This window comes from Calypte anna, chromosome Z, assembly GCF_003957555.1.
Source record: "Calypte anna isolate BGI_N300 chromosome Z, bCalAnn1_v1.p, whole genome shotgun sequence".
NCBI lineage: Eukaryota > Metazoa > Chordata > Aves > Apodiformes > Trochilidae > Calypte > Calypte anna.
The window spans coordinates 31,328,391-31,345,511 of NC_044274.1; positions in this window are offsets into that span (position 1 = coordinate 31,328,391).

Sequence of the window (17,121 nt, forward strand, 5' to 3'; positions counted from 1 at the left end):
AAGCTGCACATGCAGTAGTTACTAGTCATAAGTACAACTGAAGTATCAATTGTCAGGACAACTGGAAAGCAAGTTTTAAAGGCATTCCTGAAACTGATGGAGGCACAATTGGAAATAAGAAATTAACACATTCATTTTTCTATATGCCAGAATGCACCCTGCCATTTTTACAATTTGATTTTTTGTGCAGAATGCTTAAGTAACCTTTTCTGAGAACTCTGTGCAGTTACGTATTTCTCAGAAAATATAAGTCATGTATTTACCTAACAGAGGTATTAACAGAGGCATCTTCTGCTGAAGATCCCGAAAACAACGTTCCTGACACAGTGATAAAATCAGTAATTTCTCTGGTATGAGCTTTGAAAGAATGAGGAGCAAGGACCATGACCTCTGTTAAGATATTGGTGAGGCCGCACCTGGAGTATTGTGTCCAGTTCTGGGCCCCTCAGTTCAAGAAGGACAGGGAAGTGCTTGAAAGAGTCCAGCGCAGAGCTACTAAGATGATTAAGGGAGTGGAACATCTCCCTTATGAGGAAAGGCTGAGGGAGCTGGGTCTCTTTAGTTTGGAGAAAAGGAGACTGAGAGGTGACCTCATCAATGTTTTCAAATATGTAAGGGGTGAGTGTTAGGGAGATGGAGTTAGGCTTTTCTCAGTGGTGACCAGTGATAGGACAAGGGGTAATGGGTGTAAATTGGAGCATAGGAGGTTCAAGTTGAATATTCGAAAAAATTTTTTTACTGTAAGGGTGACAGAGCCCTGGAACAGGCTGCCCAGGGAGGTTGTGGAGTCTCCTTCACTGGAGACATTCAAAACCCGCCTGGACACGTTCCTATGCGAGGTACTCTAGGTGGCCCTGCTCTGGCAGGGGGGGTTGGACTAGATGATCTTTCGAGGTCCCTTCCAACCCCAAGGATTCTATGATTCTATGATAGAGTTAATACCTGGAACTCGTCCAGTAAGAAAGAAACAGTATCCCATAAAATCAGAAGCAAGGAAAGGGTTGGAACTATTAATTAACACCTTCTTAAAGGTGGCTTTTCCTTGCCACACCAATTGGGCTAGGTTGAAAGATTATCTTCTGTCTTTGTTGAGGATTTTCTTATCCCATCACAGGTACCTGAACCAACAAAGTCCTCTACCTTTGCATTTACTCATGCATCACTTCCAACAAAGAGATCAGTGGAAGGGACACTATACTGCCTTTCTGACCATCTACATCACACTGAAGGTGCTCAGGATCCAGTCCTTGATCCATTACACCAGAGTGAAGAATGCTTCTCCTGAGGAATAGCAGACATTAATGCCCACAGAAGGACGCAAGAAAAAACTCTCTAGAAATTAACTTCAGTTTATGAATTGTGCTGGGAAATGAGTAGTACTTTTTTAGAGGTCAACAGCCCCAGGGACTATGAGTATTATTCTGTGTGGTAACTGTATTTAGCTTAGTGGTTTTACCTTATTTATGTATAGAATCAAAGATAATCAGAGGTCATGCTCATCCAAACAGTATGGGTCTGTTGAACTTGACAATACAAATACTAATGACTAGGAACATATGCCATGAACACACCTCACGTGTCTTGGGAAAAGAACATGTACATCAGCTTGGCTGAGGAGATAGCTAAGACAAGCATGAAGTCCAGCTGCTGGATTTGTACTCATTTCCCTGAACACTGAGAACAAGGGATACCTATGATTTGTGGTTTTGTTCCTTTCTATATCTCCTGGACCAATCTGGATAAACACAACCTCTAATATAGCTCAGAATCAAAGAATCGTAATGGCTGGAAAGGATCTCTGAGATCACTGAGTCCAACCAGACATCAAATGAAAAAAACCCCCAAAACCTACAATCAGTCCCTAGAGCATGCCCTGAAGTGCCACATCTACACATTTCTTAAATACCTTCAGGGATGGTGACTCAACCACCTCCCTGGGCAGGCTGTTCCAGTGCCTGGCCATTCTTTCAGTAAAGAAATTCTTTCTAATATCTAATCTAAACCTCCCCTGCTACAATTCAGACCACTTCCTCTTGTCCCCTTATTATTAACTTGGGAGAAGAGGCAAACTCCCACCTCCCTGCGACCTTCTTTCAGGTAGTAGAGGGCCATAAGGTCTTCCCTCAGCCTCCCTGGATCCTCTTTCAGGCCCTGGAGGGGTGTCACATTAGCCACCCTTCAGTCATCTGGGACCTCTCTTGTTGACAAGGATTGTTGATAAATGATGGAGAGAGGCTTAGCAAGCTCCCCCACCCTCAGCACTCTTGGGTGAATTCCATGCAGTCTCATATACTTATGCATGTCTAGGTACAGGAGCAGATAATTAACTACTTCCTCCTGGGTTATGTGGGGGTTGTTCTGCTCTCTGTCAGTATCTTCCAACTTAGGAGGCTGAGTACCCTGGGGGTAGCTGGTGTGACTATTAAAGATGGAGGCAAAGGCAGCATGAAGTATCTCAGCCTTTTCCTCATCTTTGGTTGCAATGTTCCCCCTGCATCTAGTAAAGGATGGAGATTCTCCCTGGCTCTCTTCCTATTGCTGAGGTATTTATGAAAACTTTTTTTTTGTTGTCAGAGGCCAAGTTGAGCTTTTGAGGCAAAAGCCCAGCTGATTTTTCTCTCTGCATAACCTCTGTGCTCCTTGAATTGCCTGTCTCCTCTTCCACAACTGGTAAACCCTCCTTTTTTTTTGCCTCAGTCCCATCAAAAGCTCCCTGTTCAACCAGGCCAGCCATTTTACCCATCCTTTAATTTTGTGACTCATGGAGACAGCCTGCTCCTGGGCCTTTAACATTTCCTTCTTGAAGAGTGTCCATCCTTCCTGGATCCCTTTCCCCTTCACCCTTTCCCCTTCAGGACTGTCTCCCAAGGGACTCTCTCAACCAGTGTTCTGAAGAGGCCAAAGTCTGCCCTACAGAAGTCCAAGGTGGAGGTTTTGCTAACCTCCCCTTTACATCACTAAGGATTAAAACTTAACCAATTGATGATCACTGAGCCAAAGACATCCTTTGACCACCACTTATCCCACTAGTCCTGTATTTGTGAACAGGAGTTCCAGGAAGGCACCACCCCTGGCCGCTTCACCTACCAGTTGTGTCAGGAAGTTATTTTCCATTCACTCGCAGAACCTCCTAGCCTGCCTGCTCTCTGCTGGAAAAGACCTCCAAGATCATGAAGTCCAGCCTATGACCTAAAACTACCACATCTGCTACACTACGGCTGGTGATCATGAGACCTTAGCCAGCTGCTTGTAGAGTACTTCATCTGCCTCCTAATCCTGTTTGGGTGGTCTATAACAGACTCCCAGCACATTATCTTCCTCATTTGCTTTCCCCATTATCCTTACCCATAAACACTCAACTTTATCATCACTGGAATGGATGGAACTTTATGGAATCATGGAATGTCAGGGGTTAGAAGAGACCTCCAGTGTTGGGAGTTTTTGGAAGAAAACGGACATGTGAGCAATCCTGACTATTTAGCTTTAGCCAGAGTGAGCTAAGGGCCTTGAGGCCCAGCTGCAAGGTTATTAAAAGATCAGCTATGTGCAAAAGATAAGGGAGTTGTCATCAGAAAAGAAGAATAACAGGATGGGAAAGCAGCGCATAGACAGCACATAAACAGTTGTATTTTACCAGTCCTGAGCCCCTGAGAAGAAGAAAGTTACGGCAGATAAAAAGTTGTAAACAGGATGCCTGCGGTCAGCAAAGCAGGACAAGGACGATAAGCAGCTCCCAATCGCAATATGACAACAGGTGTGTGGACAGCAACACTCAACCAATCAACATGAGCCACGAAGATGCCAAGACCATATAAATGTAACACTTTGCTTAATAAAATCGAGCTTTATTGCTAACTCATATTGAGTTGTCTCTTTGCTCCGCAAGCCTGCCTCCCCACTCCAGGGATCACCTAGTCCAACCCTGCTGCCAAAGCAGGATACCTAGGGCAGGCCACACAGGAACACATCCAGGTGGGTTTTGAAAGTCTCCAGAGATGGAGACTCCACAAGCTCTCTGGCCAGTCTGTTCCAGTGCTCTGTCACCCGCACGGTAAAGAAGTTTCACCTCATGTTGAGGTGGAACTTCCTATGTTCTAGCTTAAACTCATTATTCCTTGTCTTATTATTAGGCACCGTTGAAAAAAGGTGAGTCTCATCCTCTTGACACACACCCCTCAGGTATTTATAGACATTAATAAGATCCCCTCTTAGCCCCAGTTCTCTGTCTTTCTTCATAGGAGAGTTGTTCAAGTCCCTTAATCATCCTTGTAGCTCTTTGTTGGATTCTTTCCAGTAGATCCCTGTCTCTCTTGAAATGGGCAGCCCAAAACTGGATATAGTATTACAGGTGTGGTCTCACCGGGGCAAAGTAGAGGGGAGGAGAACCCTAGATCTGCTGGACACTTTCCTTGATGCACCTTAGGATACCATTGGCCCTCTTGGCCGTAAGGCCATATTGTTGACCCATGGAGAACTTACTGTCCATTAGGACTCCAAGATCTGTCTCCATGGAACTGCTTTCCAGCAGGACCCCCTAATACCCCCTTTATCCCTGGGCTCCTCACTGGTGGTTTTTATCCCCTTCCTCCTTCTAGTCTAATTTAAAGCCAAGAGATTGGAACTGGGGACAGACCTGACATCCAAAAGGATGACATCTTGCTTGGATTTACTGAAACATAGAATTGGATTATTTTTTAGTTCCAAGAATCAGTAGATTGTTAAAAAAATTTGCACAATTAGAAGTAATTTTTATATTAACAGTTGCGTGTTTATATATAGTTATGCAATGCACTTCAAATACTGTGTAGCCAAGTTCTGTTCTCAAAAAAACCTCCAAGTCTTAAGAAGGAGAAAATGCAATTGGAATGTAATAAAATATTATTGAGAAAAAAACCTCCAAGCATGAAAACATAAGTAAGACATAAATTAATGGAAGTTTAAATATATATGTCTCAAAGGAGGGTCTTGATGTCATTATTAAGCAAGTAAAATTTTAGGGGAAGAAAGAAACACATTTGGGGAAAAATAAGAGGAAGCAAAAGAGATGCAGAATAAAAGTAAGGCTCACATAACAATAAACCAGTAAAAACTTCAAGACACCTACTGGATAAATGAAAGGGATGGGAAAAATAACTCCCCTGAACTCCTCACAACCTATCATGATTACAGCCTTGAGCACTGGCCAGCTCACCAGTCAGAGAGGCTGAAAGCAAAGGGCTCTCTTAGTGGCCATTTTATACTGAGCACCATGGGAAGGATGAAATACTCTGATTGGTCTGCTTTTGGTCACATGACCCACACTCTTCTCCCCATTGGAACAGCTTTTTCCTACCCCATATTAACTGCTTGGTGGCAAGGCTGCTGTTGGCATTCCAGAATGTCTCTGGTTAGCAGAGCTGGAGAAAATGTTTTTTCTTGGTTCTCTCAAAGCTGGCCACCCTTTTATTCCCAAGAGCTGGATGTCTTGAGCAAGTCCCTTGCCTCCATTTATCTTCTTGTTAATCCTGTCTACCATCCTGTCACAACTTGGCAGTTTGGGTGGACCACAAACCAAAGGACAGAATTACTCTCTATTCGCCCCACCCTAAAGAGGGAAGATAAAAGTGGAATAAAGACGGGACACTCAAAGTTGGAAATTGAAAAAAAATTGAAAACCGATTTACTAACACAGGAGAAAGGCAATAATGTAAGAGATAAAGTAACAAAAATATAAATATATACTAATACATATATATATATATACACACAACCTGATCTTGATGGTGGCAGTGATAGGTGCCTGAGGGCCCCTTATGTCAGGGCTGATTCAGGAGGAGGGCTCCAAGGTTCTTCCCAGCACCTGATAGATGTGGATTCTGAAGAGCAAACATGTCGAGCTGGTGGTAAACAAGCACAGGGTAACACCAGTGACACAAGGAGAGGGCGAAAAGGAGAGCAGTCTGCCTGAGCTTTATGGAGTATGGGCAGGAAATGGAAGGGAATAGACGCCTCTGTGTGCCTCCTCTCTCAGAGTCCAAAAGCCCTCCTTTTTTAGTTCCTCCTGTTCAAATGGTGACATTCTGTCCCTTATTCCATTCCATTTCTCTTCATGCTCATTTACCTGGCGATGCCCTGTCTTAAAAAAAGACTTCTGTTAAGTCCAGGCTTTAGATCTTCATTATGGCAGTTTCTCAAAGCAAGACAGATGGTTCAGGATCTGTCAGGTTTTGTGGCTGCATGTGCTGCAAGCTCTTCCTGAGACTCTTGGATGCCACTGCATTATCCCAGGGAAAAAATACTTAATACAACTAACTACTTTTATATAACAATTAAAACTATACAAAGTGAATCTAAATGCTCTTGGCTAGAGTTAGGTTTCCCTGTGGTACCCAATGGACTTCCCCATCCTCCTACATAACCCACCAAGTAGTTCCTGGACCTTGAGCAGAAACAATCCTGTGGATGGGTTTGTCTTGGCCCAAAGCAGGATAGATCCAAACAGTTTTTCCCAACAGTTTTTTTTTCACACACAACAGGGACTTTATCTGCATCCACTGTATGTAGAAGGTCTGACTGAACAGGACCAGCTCGACTGATAGTATTATTGGTATTGATTGACAGTATTCCTGGTATTAACTAACCTGCCAAATGCATACCCCAATTTTTGGAAGTTCCACCACCCATTGCTTTCAGGGTGGTTTTCAGCAAGCCATTGTAGCATTCAGTTTCTCCCGATGCTGGTGCATGACAGGGAATCTGGTATATCTACTCTACACCATGCTCTTTAGACCAGTTTTCTATGAGATAGTCTTTGAAATAAGTCCCATTGTCTGACTTGATCCTCTCTGGGGTACTGTGCCACCACAACACTTGCCTTCCAAGTCCCAGAACAGTATTGTGGGCAGTGCCATGAGGCACAGGGTATGTTTCCAATAACCCAGTGCTTGCTTCAACCATTGTGACAACATAGTACTTACCCTGGCAAGTCTGAGGAAGTGTAATGCAATCAATCTGCCAGGCCTCTCCATATTTGTATTTACACCATTTGCTTTTGAATTTACACTTGTAGGCATTTTCTGTTGTGCTGAACCCTCTTTTGTCCAGCATTTTGCTGTAGCTGACCATTTTGAGCACAGCTTCTCTCTCTTCCAAGTTGGACACCCAGAAGGGAATATTCTGACAGTCTGAATTCCCAGCAAAGTGGAGTGACAATACCATATGTCCTCTGCATCACTCCAATGGGAAATGCTGATCATGTTTCATGGGTTAGCAGTTCAGGCAGACTAGAAAACTAGGACAGAATTCCTCTCTATTCCTCCTCCCACCCCCCCCCACACAAAGAGAAGATAGAAGGGGAATAAAGACTGGAGACATTAATTTGGAAACTGAAAACAATTGGATACAGATTTTACTAACACAAAAGAAAGGTAATAACATAAAGAGTAAAGTAAGAAAAAGATGAGATCCTCCCCATGAACATCTGCTTCAGAACTGGCAGGCAGGGTACCAGGAGGAGCATTGCCTTGGTATCAATCACTTCTGAAGCAGCTCAAACTCCTTCAGAAGCAGCCAATATTTCTCTTTCAGTTAGAGTGTAATTGGCCTCTGAACCTTGATACTGCTGACTCCAAAACCCGAGGGCTCGACCTCGAGTCTCATCGGGTGCTTTCTGCCAGAGGCTGCAGGGCAGAGCACATTTTTCCTCTCCTGTCCTGTTCAGGACAGGGAAAGGGGCCAGGGCCACGGCATGGACTGACTATCGCTTTAGCTGCTCAAAGGCCTGGTGCTGTTCAGGGCCCCATGTAAAACCGTTTTTCTTTGGGGTGCCGCCATAAAGGAGTTTGACACTGGGAGCGTACCCAGGAATGTGCATCCTCCAAAATCCCACCGCACCCAAGAAGCTCTGCGTCTCTTTCTGATGAGAGGGTGAAGACATGGTTGCAGTTTTGCTGACCGCATCCGTAGGGATGTGCTGGTGCCCATCTGGCCATTTGACTCCCTCCCAGGAACTGGATCTCTCTGGCAGGTCCCTTGACCTTGTTTCATTTTATAGCAAGACCAACTTCTAGTAGCATGCAAATTGCTTTCCTGCCTTTTTCAAGGATTTTTTCAGCTGTTCTACCCCCATAGAGCAATACCCTCAATGTATTGCATTGTATTGTATTGCAGATGGTCTGGAGCTCCACCCTTCTCCAGTGCAGTGTGGATCAGTCCATGGCAGATAGTGGGACTGTGCTTCCAGCCCTGAGGCAGTGAGTTCCAGGTGTACTGGATGCCCCTCTAGGTGAAAGCAGATTGGGGCCTAGACTCTGCTGCCATAGGAATGGAGAAAAATGAGTTAATAATGTCAATAGTTGTATACCATTTGGCTGCCTTAGACTACAGTTCATACTGAAGAGCAAACATATCTGGAACAGCAGCACTCATTGATAATTAATATCAACTAATTGATAACAAAAAAAAAAGGTAACACCAGCCATCACCAAGGCCTCCGAACTCTGGCAGGTTGAACTTGCCACAGAAAGGAGCAGAATCATTTTGCATAGTGAACACATTCATCAAAGAGCCCCCAAAACTCCCCAATCATATTCCCAACTGAACTCAGTCCACAGAAATCACTGTTTTAACAACATAGCAAAGTATGATCGCTCGGAGATGGGGCACTACAAAACAACATGCATGGATGAGTAAATTAAAAAAGGCAGTATATAACAAGTCTTTCACTCATGCCATTTTGAAACCCATTTTTCTTTTTCAATTTCTAACTTTCCAATATTTTTAATTAAAAGAAAAATTTAAATTCATGCTCCACATTCAGGGACCAATTATTCTGTCCTGGCTTAGCAGTTTGGGTGGACCACAAACTGAAGAATGGAATTAATCTCTATTCCCCCCACCCCACAGAGGGAAGATAAAAGGGAAATAAAGACAGGAGACTCAAAGTTGGAAATTGAAAAAGAATTGGAATAACATAAGGGATAAAGTACCAAAAATACAAATATATACAAATCTGTGTCTGTATATATATATACAACCCAGTCTCGATGGCAGATCTGAGGGCCCCTTGCAGCAGGGGTGAGTCAGGAGGAGGGCTCCAAGGTTCTTCCCAGCACCTGATAGATATGGACTCTGAAGAGCACGCGGCAAACTGGTGGTAAAGGCACTCAGGGAATAGCAGCGCAGCCAGGAGCAAGGGAAAAGGAGAGGAGGGGCTGCTGGTCTGCCTGAGCTTTACAGAGTTTGGGCAGGAAATGGAAGGCAATAGACCCCCCTGTGTTCTGCTCCTTTCAGAGTTCGAAAAACCTCCTTCTTTAGTTCCTCAAATCCAAACAATGACACACCAGCAGGTGTATTATCTTCTTACCTTTCTGAAAGACTTGCTCTGCTCTGTTGCCCCATAGAATGCTTACATCCGTTTAGTAGAAGTACTCTGGAGCTCTGCCCTACTCCAGTATCATCTCCTCCTGTGGACGTTGATACATTCCTTGCTACTCCATCAGGAGAGAAGCTGCTGCAACTCAGACCAAAAAGCTCTGTGCTGGTAGCAAACAGATACATTGGATGTAGAGAAAGCAGTTACAACACTCCCAAGGATATACTGGGTCTTCAAAGTTGAAGCTCTGGTGAGAGCATGAGCCAACTGATGCCTTGATTGAGAAATTCCTTCACTTCTGCCATGCTTTATTTGGATGTATTCATCACAAGCTTCTTTACCCCCATGGCACTACTTATGATTGAAGAGGAGAGGAAAGCTGTCTCAAGCCTCTATGGTATTCTTATGACCTTGAACTCTATGGTTCAGCAGGATTATTTCCGTAAATGCCTTATCCCAATTCTCCTAGCTTTTTTTCACCTCGCCAAACTGTGCTCTTGACTTTTGTTCATTTGCTTGCTTAGAACTCTTGCAAACCCTCCAGATTGAAGAGACATACTGGTTTTTTGCCCATTCATCTTCTTTTGAGTGGTATCAGCAGAGAAGTCAGAGTAGCGTGGTGTGAGAAAGTTTTCACAGACATGCCGTCCACTTCCTTCCTCCTTGTTCTCCTCAACTGGTAATTCCTTCCTGAGAAGAAATGTCCCCAGCTAGGCACTGCCACAGATGGAGCTGTTAGAGTCCAGGGTCCCCATGACAGTCCAGAAATACCTTGGAGCAGCCATGCTGGTCCTCCTCTGGGATGCAGGTGTCCTGGTTTGGGCCAGGATAAAGGTGATTTTCTGTCTTGTACTTTTGCTTTTAGCTGAGTCTCTTTAAGTAGTTGCACTTGCTGAAATTAACAGCAGGTTTCTCAGACAGTGTCTGCTTCTAGAACTGATAACACTTGATGTTTATAGTTACTGCTAGAGACTGGTATGCAGAGCCAAGGACACTGCTCAGCTCTGAGGAAAACTTTTACCCTCCAGAAGGAGTAAAGAGGTCCCCCCTGCAGCCTTCCTTTGGGGAGGAACAGACAAGATAGATGCCAGAGTTGACCAAACAGAGTATTCCATCCCATACACGTCATACTCAGTATAAATTTGAGGGCCAAGCCGGATTTCCTGATTTCCTGATTCCCTTCCTTCACCCGGTATCCTGGAAGGATTCTGTCCATTCCTCTGCCTGTGCTCCTGATCCGTGCCAGCCCATATCTGTGTGTTCCTGCCTCCAGTTCCCAACTGCTGCTGACTCCAGGAGTCCAGCCTGGACTTTCCCAGGGCTGCCCTGCAGCCTCGGTGGTGACGTGAGAGTTATTGGGGGAAAAAGGGTGGAGGAATGTGGTTTCCATTTTCCTGTATATTTGTATATATTTAGTAATTTTTCCTATTTATCATTACTGTTTTCATAAAAGTTGTGTAGTTTAGTTTCCAACTCATAAGTCTCTCTCCCTTATTCTCTCTCCTTTCTTTATCAAGGAGGAGAGAGAGATTAATAGAGAGCGTCTGTTATTCGGTTTAATTGCCAGGCCAGTGTTAAACCGTGACAGATTTATTGGTGCCCAATGTGGGGCCCAAGCTAATTGGCTTAAGTCCAGTTTAAATTTTGACTAATTTGCTTGAACAGTTTGAATTCCAACTCCAGTGAACAAAATGGCTTTGCTGAGCTGGAATCAGACCTTGTTCTTTGCAAATTTTACAGGGTTGGAGATTAAATCAATCATGCCGTACCTTTGGTATTTAGGGTATGTGATGTGTATTTTTGCAGCTGGAATGAGTGTTACTATGTGGGTTTTCTTTCGTAAGAGTTGCTTAAGAACCATCGTTGCAATGTGGTCCTCAATACTGATGTATATCATGGTGCATGGTGCAGTAATGTTTCATACAGAGGTAAAAAACTTGGTTGGTAATTACACTCCCAGTTTTAATTTGGGAAATTATACCATTCAATTGTATTTTGGGCTGACTCCACCAGATTTTAGTAGCAATGGCATTTCATTTCTCAATCTTCTGGTGGGTGTTGTTAATTTTTCTCATATATTGGTGAGGAGTAACACAAAAACCACAGTAATGAGATTGAGTATGCCTTTTCGGAGGCCGAGAGTTGCTGTTTGGAGAGTGAGAGCTGCTCCTCGTACAGAGAGCACCCCCACTCCTGCCTCCACAGCTGCTTCTCGCCCCCCCTCACACAGGGGCACAACTCAGATAAGGCCAGCGAGCATCGCCAGTGTTTCTGCTACAGCTCCAGTTGCTGTCTCTACCCCCACAGACACTGCTGCTGCTCAGAAAGCGAGTCCTGCTGCTGCTACTGCTGCAGACACCACAGCCTCTCCCCCTCAGCCCACACAGCTACTTGTTGACCCTGTAACTAGGAGAAAAGGAAAACAATGGAAATCAGAAACGAGCCTTAACTCTTCCAAGTCTGGACGAGACGACCAGGTGATAGAGGAAATAGAGGATACTACCTCTCCTCCTAGAGCAGCTAGAGCATACTCTAAAGCAGATTCAGCTGAGGACTCAGACTCAGAATCTGCTCAGTCCTATTCCATGAGAGACTTGCGTACTCTGAGAAAACACTACAGTCGTTTTTCAGGTGAACCACTCCTCTCTTGGTTACTCCGATGCTGGAAGGAAGGGGCTACTACCATAACATTAACTCAGAAGGAATCCAGGCAGTTGGAATCCCTGGCCAAAGATGCAGGTATTGGTTGGGCATTTGGGGAAAAGGTTGGAACTACCAGCCTATGGAAATGACTCTTGTCAGTTGTAAGGGAGAGATATTCCTATAAAGAGGAAATAGACTGCCCACAGGTCAAAGCAGCCAAACTTGGAAAAGCTATCAGGTATCTGGAAGAATTGGCTGTACGAGATGTGATCTATAATAATGATGACATTGAAGATCCTTATCAGGTACTGTGCCCTAGACCTATGATGCAAAGGTTTGTGCATGCTGCACCACCACCTTTTAACCATACACTATCAGTAATGCTATGGGTTCCTGCAGAGGTGGATGCAACTGTGGGTGATGTGATTAAAACTGTACGAGAGTGTGAGGATGCTGTCATAGCCCCTCGTCGGGCCTGGGTCTCAGCTATAAAGAGAGCATCTGAGAAACTGCATTCACCCCTTTCTCCTCAGACAGAAGGAGGACACCGCATTGCAGCCATTAAGAGGAGACGCCCTCCTATGAGACAGAATTGAGAGAAACAGAAATCAGCAAGAGAAACCCTATGGGCACTCCTGTGTGAGTATGGAGAGGACATGAAAAAGTGGGACAAAAAGCCTACTGCTGCCCTACAGGACCGAGTGTTTGAGTTGATGAGTAAGAAGAAGGCAAAAGGAGGTCCTTCTAAAAAGATGGCTGCTCAAGTCTCCAGTGTGGAGTTACCCAGTCCAAATATGCTCAAGATATATCAAGATTAGACTCAAGATCCCTGCACATCAGGTGTGAGTACTGAGGATGCAAACTCCAGTAATGCGCATACTGACAATGCTGTATGTGCTCAAGCTTAGAGGTGCCCTGCCTCCAGCCAGGTGGAGGAGAGGGACAACCGAATCTATTGGATTGTGTGGATTCGATGGCCTGGCACACTAGAGCCACAAAAGTATAAAGCCTTGGTGGACACTGGTGCACAGTACACCCTAATGCCATCGAATCAGAAAGGCACAGACTCCGTCACTATTTCTGGAGTGATGGGGGGATCTAAAGAACTGAGTATTGTGAAGGCTGATATGAGCCTCACTGAAATAAAGTGGCATAAACACCCAATAGTGACTGGTCCATATGCTCCGTGCATCCTTGGCATAGACTACCTCAAGGGAGGTGATTTCGAGGACCTGAAAGGGTACCGGTGGTCCTTTGGTACTGCAGCTATTAAGACTGAGAATGCAGGATGGCTGCATGCTTTGATTGGCCTTTCAGATAAATCCTTTGTAGTGGGGTTGCTGAGGACTATAAACCAGCAGGTGCGAACTGCTACTTCAACAGTGCATCGAAGAAAATATCGTGTCAACAGATATGGTGTGATCCCCATTCACAAGCTGATCCGGCAAGTAGAGAGCCAAGGAGTGATCAGCAAGACTCACTCACCCTTCAACAGTCCTGTATGGCCAGTGCGAAAGCCTAATGGAGAGTGGAGGCTGACAGTGGACTATCGTGCCCTGAATGAGGTTACACCACCACTAAGTGCTGCTCTGCCGGACATACTAGAACTTCAGTATGAGCTGGAGTCAAAGGCAGACAGGTGGTATGCTACTATAAATCTGTCACGGTTTAACACTGGCCTGGCAATTAAACCGAATAACAGACGCTCTCTATTAATCTCTCTCTCCTCCTTGATAAAGAAAGGAGAGAGAATAAGGGAGAGAGACTTATGAGTTGGAAACTAAACTACACAACTTTAATGAAAACAGTAATGATAAATAGGAAAAATGACTAAATATATACAAATATACAGGAAAATGGAAACCACATTCCTCCACCCTCTCCCCCAGTAATTCTCACGTCACCACTGAGGCTGCAGGGCAGCCCTGGGAAAGTCCAGGCTGGACTCCTGGAGTCGGCAGCAGTTGGGAACTGGAGGCAGGAACACACAGATATGGACTGGCACGGATCAGAAGCACAGGCAGAGGAATGGACAGAATCCTTCCAGGATACCGGGTGAAGGAAGGGAAGCAGGAAATCAGGAAATCCGGCTTGGCCCTCGTGATCCCTCAAATTTATACTGAGTATGACGTGTATGGGATGGAATACTCTGTTTGGTCAACTCTGGCATCTATCTTGTCTGTTCCTCCCCAAAGCGAAGCTGCAGGTGTAATCTCTTTCTTCCTCCTGGAGGGTAAAAGTTTTCCTCAGAGCTGAGGAAGGAAGAGCAGTGTCCTTGGCTCTGCATACCAGTCTCTAGCAGTAACTATAAACATCAAGTGTTATCAGTTCTAGAAGCAGACACTGTCTGAGAAACTTGCTGTTAATTTCAGCAAGTGCAACTACTTACAAGAGACTTAGCTAAAAGCAAAAGTACAAGACAGAAAATCACCTTTATCCTGGCCCAAACCAGGACAGCAGGGAAGGTGATCCATTTTTGTGAACAAGGTTCTATGTGCAGAAAACAGGATGTATTTCTAGCAACACTGGGAGGGATAGCAAATCCTTCACTTCTTCCACTTCATTGCAAGAATACCTACAGAAATGTTCCATCTTTCCAGAAGCTACAGTACATTTGATGTATTCTTCACAACCCTGACTCACACTCTCCTTCCTATAGGAAGAGATTTTCTTTTTCATTATATATATATTCTCATCAGAGAACCGGAGCAGGAATATTTGATTTGTTTGCTTAAAAATGTCTTTGTTATCCTCAGTATAACACATTATACCTGTTATTTTACAGACAATTATGTAAGTTGGTGGTATATCTGGATTGTAATGTCTCTTTAGTATCAATCTGAAAATAAATGCTTTTTACATTTGGACAAACATAAACATGCACACAAATAGAGTGGGTAGAAAATGTTCAAGCCTCAAGTAATCAGGTGTGACTGGTGCTGTTGAATGATTTCACTTAAATGATTTGAGTGAATAGATACGAATGTTACTGAGTACCTCCAGATGGGGAAACTTTAAAAGCATTTAACTGGGGCCAGACTACATCCCAGCTAGATGAGATGTTGGGGTTCCTTCTGCATGCTCTGGATTCTTTTGCTGTGAAAAATCTGTGAACTTGGGTAGGAGGAAGACAGATACATTTTTGTATCTGTTGTGGTCTGGATGACTAGTTAACCAGAAGTTTAGAACAGCCCACAAAATGCATATGCTGTGTATTTAAACAGTGAAAACAGATTTGTGGTAGCCATAAACATTTCCTTTCTAGTCTTTCCAAGTGTCTTGCCTAGGAAATACTCCTCCTCTTTCAAATCTGGGTTTAGATATATATTTTTGCTCCAGGCATTTTTATGTAAAAATAACCTCCTTGGACATTGTGTTTTTCTTCCATATCTTGATGTTCACAGTTACTGATTCTGACTGCGAAGTGCCTGGCAGCCTTAGGGCAGAGCCAAAAGGACCAACAGTTGCGTTTCATCTGCCTTCTCAAGTTCCATGTTCAAAGAACCAATTTTGCAAATTTGTATTATTTGTTACAAATGGTAAGTAACTGTATCCTTAATGGTTCCTAGATGGAGGGCCATGGGTCTCTCTTTAAGCAAAAACAGCAAAGAAGTTAGTCTTCACAATTTGACATTATTAGGTATTTAAAACTTCAGTTTCAAATTACTAAAGCAACCGTATTAATTTAGATGCAGTTCAATTTAAAGCTTTTTAATATAGAGCACACCAGAAAAAGCTTTTTTTTTCTTTTTTTTTCTTTTCTTTTCTTTTTTTTAAAGGTTTTAATGACTAAATTTTGTGTCTACATTATCCTGACTTTGATATTTGCAGTTTTAAGACATGCCCATGTTTTACACAGTGTGACATTTTTGAAGCTTTCTACCAATAGTAATCAAGGACCTGATTGAATCTATAATTGCTTGTATTGCTGATTAAATGTGATGAGTTGAAAAAAAGAGGTGGAAATAATACAGCCAGTGATCTGCATGGTCACTCCACTCCCCATTTGCTGTTTCTTATTATTTGGATAGCATTATAAGGAAATTAGGACTGGTGATAATAAACAGAAGATATTGATATATGTCTACCTCAAATAATCATTTACTTTTCTGTACTAAAAAAGGAAAGTTAAAAAGCACAATCAAAGAGGCATCTTTGGAAGCATAGTAATTAGCACATCCATTTGCATGAATAAATGGGTATTCACATGGATTTACCATCTTGATAACCTAGACTACTCTTTAAGGTGATTCAGAAGGTGAAGTTAAAGAAGAGCTATTCTGTGTGTGCTATTTTACAATAAGATTAGGGTAAAAATAAGAACAATCCAATATAAAGTGTTAGGAGGTACATGACAAGTTTAAGCAGGGAATTTACTGATCAGAAGCAAAAGTGGGTGTCACAGTCTTACAGTGCACCTGTACCAAATACTCTTATAAAGAAAAGAGCCTGAAAGTTTGCACCTTTCATCTTTTGCTTATAAAGCCAGAGTATGCAGCATTTAAAATATGCAATATAGTTAGCACTGTTAAACTAGGATTGTACTATTACATAGTTACATGTTATAGAAAGCAGGTTTGTGATACTGTTAGAAAAATAGTTTGGAATAACATACTATTATAAAATAGATGAAAAAGGAGTAAGGTGTTGGAAAACTGGTGTTGGAGTCTTGGGATGAACAGTTAAGAAAATTATGGGGGTCTGTAAACTTTATTGCAAGTATACCTACAGAAATGTTCCATCTTTCTGGAAGCCACAAGGGATTGACACATATGATAAGTGTATTTAAGTGATACCACAGTTAAAAGTGGCTTAAAACATAATTCAATATGTATTCAAAAGAAGATACATATTAATGTATTTTACACATGGTCATTAAAATATGAACTAGAAGAGCCAATATTAAGAGAGAGCCATAGGAACATAAGAACTGCCTAGCATGGCAGCTGTATACAGGATGATTTTTCTATTTTGGCAGATATCTTATATTTCATCAGACACATTACTTTACTTCAATTTAATCTCAATAACCAAATATTTACATTCCTTCGGGCTGCATGGCTTGTACATGGTGTTTCACAAATAAAAATGGAGGTGTGTATTTTTGCCTGGCGAACATACTGCTA